The sequence below is a fragment of the Phyllobates terribilis genome, unplaced genomic scaffold (genome assembly GCF_046119375.1).
Source record: "Phyllobates terribilis strain yellow unplaced genomic scaffold, ASM4611937v1 Scaffold_2__4_contigs__length_985480577, whole genome shotgun sequence".
In the NCBI taxonomy this organism is placed as follows: Eukaryota; Metazoa; Chordata; class Amphibia; order Anura; family Dendrobatidae; genus Phyllobates; species Phyllobates terribilis.
Genome location: NW_027362762.1, coordinates 321,856,947 through 321,865,015, shown reverse-complemented (window position 1 = coordinate 321,865,015; position 8,069 = coordinate 321,856,947). Strand labels below are relative to the sequence as shown.

General features: G+C 36.5%; 1 long non-coding RNA gene across 1 annotated transcript in view; it reads right to left on the bottom strand.

Annotated features, from left to right (window-relative positions):
- Positions 1 to 3,166: 3,166 nt before the first annotated feature.
- Positions 3,167 to 8,069, bottom strand: part of LOC141207142 (uncharacterized) — a 241,674-nt gene continuing 236,771 nt past the window's right edge. Inside the window, exon 5 of the long non-coding RNA XR_012277569.1 lies at positions 3,167 to 6,152. This is a non-coding gene — a long non-coding RNA (uncharacterized lncRNA). The remainder of the gene's footprint in view (positions 6,153 to 8,069) is intronic.

Below are 8,069 nucleotides of genomic sequence, written 5' to 3'. Positions count from 1 at the left end.
CGCTGAAACAGTAGTTTTCCCACACATATGTGGTATTGGCGTACTCAGGAGAAGTTGAATAACAAATTTTGGGTTCCATTTTTTCCTGTTACAATTGCCAAAAAAAAAATTTGGCCTAAAATAACATTTTTGTGGTAAATATGTAATTTTTTTATTTTCACGGCTCTATGTTATAAACTTATGTGAAGCACCTGGAAGTTCAAAGTGTTCACCACAAATCTAGATAAGTTCCCAGAGGGGTCTAGTTTCCAAAATGGGGTCACTTGTGGGGGATTCCACCATTAAGTAAATCAGGGGCTCTCCAAATGTAACATGGCGTCCGCTTATGATTCCAGATAATTTTGCACTCCAAAAGTCAAATGGCGCTCTTTTCCTTCCGAGCACCCAAACAGCAGTTTTCCTTCATATATGGGGTATCAGTGCATTTTCTCCTGTTACCCTTGTGAAAATAAAACATTTGGGGCATGAAGAACATTTTTGTGGGAAAAATTTGATTTAGTATTTTCACGGCTCTCCGTTACAAGCTTCTGTGAAGCACCTAGGGGTTCAAGGTGTTCACCACACATTTAGGTACATTCCTTTCTTCCATGGGGTCACTGGGATTTCCACAGTTTAGGCACATAAGGGGCTCTCCAAATGCGACGGGGCGTCCGCTTTCGATTCCAGCAATTTTTGTGTTCAAAAAGTTAAACAGTGCTGCTTCCCTTCAGAGCTCTGTCATACGCCCAATCTGCATACTCAGGAAAAATTGCACAACATATTTTGATGTCCATTTTCTGCTGTTACCCTTGTGAAAATAAAAAATTGTGGCTAAAATAACATTTTTGTGGGAAAAATATGATTTTTTTTTTCATGGCTTTGTGTTATAAACTTCTGTGAAGCACCTTGGGTTTCAAGGTGCTCACCACACATATTAATACATTCCTTGAGCGGTCTAGTTTATAAAATAGGGTCACTTGTGGGGGGTTTCCACTGTTTAGGCACATGAGGGGCTCTCTAAACGCGACATGGCATCCGCTCTCAATTCCAGACATTTTTATGTTTAAAAAGTCAAACACTGCTGCTTCCCTTCTGAGCCCTGACATATGTCCAAACAGCAGTTTTCCCCCATGTATGGGGTATCTGCATACTCAAGAGAAATTTCACAACAAATTTTGTGGTCCATTTTCTCCTGTTACCCTTGTGGAAATAAAAAAAATTGGGGCTGAAAGAACATTTTTGTGAGAAAAATCGTATTTTTTATTTTCATGGCTGTAGGTTATAAACGTCTGTGAAGCACCTGGAGGTTCAAGGTGCTCACCACACATCTAGTTACATTCGTTGAGGGGTCTAGTTTCCAAAATGGGGTCACTTGTGGGGGGTTTCCACTGTTTAGGCACATCAGTGGCTTTCCAAATGCGACATGGCGTTCAGTCTTTATTCCAGCCAATTTTGCTGTTAAAAAGTCAACAGTGCTGTTCCCCTTCCTGGCCCAACCGTGCGCCTAAACAGCAGTTTTCCCCCACATATGGGGTATCGGCGTACTCAGGAGAAATTGCACAATACATTTTGGGGTCCATTTTTTCCTGTTACTCTTGTGAAAATAAAAAAATTGGGGCTAAAGTAAAATTTTTAAACAAAAATTAAAATGTTCATCAGCCAAGCAGTGCCCTTAGATAGCACTTGGTCAGTGTCATCTTCACCACCATCATCATTGTTATCTTTCTCTACTGTGTGTGGTACTCCAAGTACACCTCTTCCATCAAAACAGAAAATACCCATCACTGATTGTGTGGCAAGCTAACAACTGTACACTCCGAAACATCTGCTGGTTTGACAACTAAACTCACATCTTGTTAAGCTGCTGTTGGTTGTGTATATGCAGCCGTTACCAGCTTGTGGATTCTGCTGCCTTTTGAGAAATAATGGTGTGCGCTCAGCTTTTCTGGACGCACACCATTACTTCTCACAAAAAGAAGTGTGCATTTTGTGTTTAACGTGCAGGAGAACAAAGGCCATGCTCTGGACTTTTCTTTGAGAGTCAAACCGCACTGCACTGTAGATAACTGGATCAGCAAATATGGCCAGGGATAATGCTTTAGTTTCACAGCTCATTGGGTGTATGTTTTCAGTGGCAGCGATGCAATACTACATCTGGGACAGCTGGTGAGAACTCTGTGACTGGGAGCTACATCTGAGTCAACTGCAGGCGGCGGTTATCTGTCTCCTTCTACACCTCTCTTTGGATCCTGCTCAACTGACATGACCTCATCCCCAAAAAGCACAGTGCACATCATTAATGCCACCCAGTGCCTTCCTTCTTTTCACTCATGCAATGCAAAACGCTGCCAAGCTGTTTTATAGCTTGGAAACCTAGTGAAGAAAAGCCATTTGACGGAAGAATTGCTGCTGTGCAGTCACACGCCCGCAGCTCCTGATGCCAGAGAATCTTCACAGCTCACAGTCTACGCAATGTAAAGATTCACAAGTCTGCAGTCACATAAAGTGACTGCAGATTTGTAGCCTAAGGTCGAACAACCCCTTTAAGACTTTGCTTTTCCAGTACAGCGATCCAAAGACCCTACATTGAGGTAAATGATACAAATTTGGTTTCCTTCAGCTACCAGTCGGTGAGCTTACTATATGCTGTTTATACATTGAGCTCCATTATAAAATCTTTAGTAAAATCTTCAGCTCCCTCTAGTGCAGGGGAAGACATACCATTGGTGAGACCTGTGCAGTCACAAAAGAGACCAAGAGGTAAGGCGGTCCATTTCTACCTTCACAGCTGGCAAAATAGTGCATTATGATGAGCTTTTCGTCTGCAAAGGGCCCATTGATTGTTCTTGCACATATGGCCTTCTTAAGTCTGTGTCTGATCCTGCTCTAAGGCCATTTGGTCAGTATTCGGTCAGTATTTTTTCTCAAGAGTGGGAGCCAAAACCAGGCGAGAAACAATCAGAGAAAAGGTATAATAGAAACAAGTGCACCAATTCTGCATTTATCACCCACTCCTGGTTTTGTCTCCCACTCCTGAGAAAAAATACTGATTAAATACTGACCAAATACTAATAGTGGGGCCGTGGCCTAATAATAATATTAGGAAGGCAGAATGTTATCAGATGATTTCTGTGCAGGGAATTTGTAGCTCTATATGCAATAAAACATAGTTCAGATCTCTAAATGGATTTATTATACAATTTATTAGCACAGAATATAGGACTGACATATATTAAAAAAAGGAATTATATTGAAGAACACTGATCCTCAATTAGTGGTTTATAGAACTGATAATTCACATTGTACATATTACCTGTGTATATCTGATGTAAACCTGCCTACATAATGGCTTTATAGTTATTATTTTCTTCTCTGCATGTGGAATAAATAATGGTATTTTCAGCATATATCTCCATATCTCTTTTCTTTTTCCATTAATATGGATGACTTCTAACCATAAATGCATCTTAAGTTTAGTGTTATTATTGAAAGCATGTTGTATAGTTACAATCTGACTAGACATGCATATTACACTACTTCATGTGAATGACAAGGAAGATGAGAAATAAATGAGGAAAGTAAGGTTACAATTAGAGCAGTTAGCTTGACGTGACTATAAAAGATATAATGGCTGCTATCCCTTTCTTGTTGCAAACAGCTTTTTACATAGTGATATTTTAAAAAGCAACTTGTGATCCATGTAGTAAATAAGATGTAGGTCATCTTTATGAATATTGATAAATGTGATACACTGATAAATGGAATATCTAACTGCTGTAGGTCATTTTGTTTTACTTAAAGGAAAGTTGCACTCCATAAATTTGCATTAGTTATACTCCATCATGTATTTAAAAGCCTCATAAAGAACTTTAGGGAAAAATAAGTGACTAATCGTCATTGAGATATACATCAGGATAGAGTGTCGATAGACATTGTTGGTATTTTGCATAGTAAATGGAAAGAGCATTGGAATTCTAGTAAATAGAAAAGAAAACTGTAGCAACCAATGTTGCTCATCTTCTGCCAAATATAGAATATGCAATCATGAGATACATTAAAAGGTGCATTGATACATGTGATAAGAAAATACTTTTGCCATTATATTAAAATGGTTAAATGTAACGTTAAAGCTAAAAGTAAAATTAATTGTAGTTTAATAAGCTTTGATTGGTAATATTATTTATTAATATACTTTACATTTTATTTGTTCCCCAATTTTCAGTTACAATCTCTGCTCTGAGCTGGTCCTCTGCTGGTTTGTGGTTGTTGCAGGACTGCATTTCCTGTGTTGGCAAGTCTCCATAGATGTGGGTAAAAAGTGCTGCATAACCGCTCATTTTAAAAGCAAAGCCAGCTCCCATCTTTCCAACAGGTGATGAATAGACAGAGAAGGGGGCTGGCTTAGCTGTTTAAACAGTCAGCTAACTGATTTATCAACAGCTTTCCTATGTTGGACTCAAACCATAAGAAGACTGAAATGTTGGAATAAAGCTTGCAGCTGAAAATCCAGGAACCTTTCAGACATTAAGTATATTAGCATATTAGTATAAAGTATATTCGGAAGTTGTATAACTACTTTACTAATTTAAGTACTTTTAGAATGCTTGCAGAGTCAGACAACTATCAGCAACCACCGGAATAAATGGAATGAGAAAACTATCATACCTAGATACACCAATTTTATTACTTTTGGACCTATAGATTTTGCAAAAAAGATATTTTAGGATATCTTTGGAAAATATGTTTGAGTTCTAGAAAATTAAACAGAGGTTACAGATCTACCATATAAATGATTTTTTATTCTTCTATTTTATTTTTTTTATTGAGTTTTAGTATGTCCATTTGGTGTAACCCATTATCTTGCATTCTTAGATCAATAGCCTATCTCTAGCAATGTAGTGCAAACAAAACTTCAGTGTTCATGGTGAAGCCTTTATTTCTCTAGATGTAATGGCCCTATAATATACAATACTTACTGTTCTGACAAATCACCAATGAACTTTCGTTTACTTATTCATTCAATTAGCAACTGAAAAAATAGAAATTAGGTTACCCTTAAAATTTGGATAGTTCAATTTGACTTACATTAAGTTATTCATTGCAAATTTAATCTTCCCTTTTATGCTCTGCGGTTTCCCTAGAGTATAATAAATAATAATAATAAAATGATAAAAAAAATAATACTATTTCGCTCACCATTCCACCTAATGCCGCCACCCGCCCTCGTGTCCTGTCTGCTCTCCAGACTTTTCTTTCCAATGTTGTACAGCATACATTATCCTTTTTGACCATCCTCACTCGACGTTGTGGCGTGAGAAGTCGCACATATGTTGAGGCACATGTTGTGATATCACAACTGGCATCGCAACATCTGTGGCCTAGTCATTGCCAAAAGCTTTGAAGTCAAGTAAAGGCCAAAGAGGAAGAGCTGCACCAGGCGACATTGGAAAGAAGAGTCCAGAGTGCCCAGAGGACCAGACAGTGAAAGGCAGAACAGGTGAACTGCAAGGTATTAATTTTTTTAACCCTTTCCCAGTCCTCCGCAAATCAGCAAAAATGCAGCCAGCTGGACACCATGCTACTGAATTTCCGCAAAGCAGATTACAAAAAGTTTGAATTCAGGAGAATCTGAGAGTTTTGTAAAGTTTGAGGAAAATTCAATTCTCCTTAAATAAATTAACTCATCTCTAACAGTCATAGATCAGTCTCAAAAACCCTGGGTAATGGTTAATAAGCACACAAAATCTACAAATACATGCCAGTCTGAAGTCATCCCAACAATGCAAATGGACAGACTAAAATCAAACCATTGAAGGTGCAGAATAACTTCTACTTAGAGAAAAGATTTGTAGTCTGATTTTTTAAAGTCACCATGTAAAACATTTATTCCAAAATATGCAAGTAGATGATAACATAGACATAAACTCTATTTAAAAAATATAGTATATTGAAAAGGGTTTGTACTTGAAAATTTCTTAAGGCAATTTTGTTTTCTTCTTTCTATCTTACAATTCTTATATACTTTTCAGGACAAAATACAACTTTCGGAGTCAATGACTTTTTCTATAATAAATAATAGAATAAATCTTGCTGTAGCTCCGACCAGAAATCAGCAGTAATTTCTTTAGCGTTTCCAAGGTTTATACAATCAATTCCTTCCAGTTTATCTTGACCTGCAACAGAAAATATATAAGTTTAACATTAATATATAAAGAAGTTTTATAAACTTTAAGAACTGATACCCAGCTAAGAACTTACTATGTATTATTATTGATTAGCACATTCTTGGTTTTTCACCAGTGCAACCTAAAATATACAGATTAATGCATCGTCCTTGTCAATATGCCCATCACTGCAGAAGCAATGCCTGCACAAATCTGCCTATTTATTCATTTTTTTCTAATTCTTTCTTTTTTAATTTTAAAATTTCTTTATTATAAATGTGTACATTTGTTTTAGGATATCTATTTTGTTTTTCTCCAAGATTTTGTAAACTGCATAAAAATTGTACATTGAAAGCAAGGGGCACATAGAAAAAAAATTAAAATGAACCCCTATTATTTCACTAGTTGTTTTTTTCTGGACTGAAGGGTTCAGTGTCCCTCCTTTCACATTGTTTTCATGAATTTTGGGCCGATTCCCACCTTTTGTTCGATAACATTGCAATTGCTCTAAAGTGGAACCATTTGCAAAAATGATAGGACCAACTATAGCTAGATTGTCTTTATCCTGCTTCTAAAATATGGTCATCTTTATGTATAGATAATCAAACAGTGCTCTTCATAATATGAAATCAGAAATGTAACCGAGAGGTGGACACATGCTTAGGGTCAAGTATACAAATAAGATCATAAAGCCAGCAAGAAACAATCAGAATTTTGACATTTGATCTACATATTACACGATATCTAAGTGGGAGAGGGGAGTCACAAAACTAAAATTGCATGTAAACAATATCTTACAAGTTTAGTTCTTCAACAATATTGTGCTCTGCTATACACAGCGTACATAAGAACAATAATATGTTGAAAATGAATGACAATGCACAAAATGTCCACGTGCAGCAATTTTTTTATTCAATATAATATTTTTACTACAGGAAGGCCAGTCATCACTAAATTGAAAACTGATAATGACTCTTATGTATGCATGGCAGTCACCACTGTAGAACCAACCGACTGCACAAATTTTTAAACATGTCAGATTAATTTTAATTAGCATGGCAGCAATTATTGCAATTTGCTTGCTGCAATTATCACTAGATGTGGTAATCTAGTCATGTGGACTTCAAATTGCCATTTGCTACATCTGTTAATTGGCTCTTTACTCAAAAACAAATAAATGATTTTTGATAATTTACTCCAAAAGTTTTCAAAATTTTTTAGAATAAACGAGTTTATTTGTTGTTTCTATAACTAATCTTCATCTGTCAACTGATTTTACAGACAGTAAATGCTATAAATACTCCTGCAGGCGAACATGAATATATTTACAGGCATACTGTACATAGTGTATTCACTTAAACATTTTCTTACACAGCCCACTATAAAATATATGTTCATGAAACCTTTTTAAGCTCTTGCACCCAGGGACAGCTTCGTCCAGGGAAACATTAATATGAAGATTCACAATTCTTCTATAACATACCTAAATAATATTATAAAAGCACCATTCCAGATTTTTTTTATTTCAGCGCTGGAATGGTGCCACTAATGTAAGTCTCTGACCCTACCTTACCAACCATCATGTTCAGCTGTTCCCAGCACTGTTCCAGTCCCGTGCCGCCATGTTGTGATTGCAGCTTCTGACTGACCGTAAGTCAAAGGTAACGATCACAAGCTGTAAATGTAAGTCTATGAGAGCCTTGTTTTGGTCACAACCTCATGCAGCATTTTACTGTTCCTGCAAAGTGAATGAAATTTCTGAAATCTCATGCACTGGTTGCTTATTTTTCCCTTGCAGATATAAAGCAGTTTCAAATTTACAGTATGTCAATTCTATCAGTGTTTTTGCAGTGTTTTTCAGTCATTATAATGAATAGGAAAAAGGTATAAAAAAACCGCATGCAAAAATGCTTGTTTTTTTTTTTT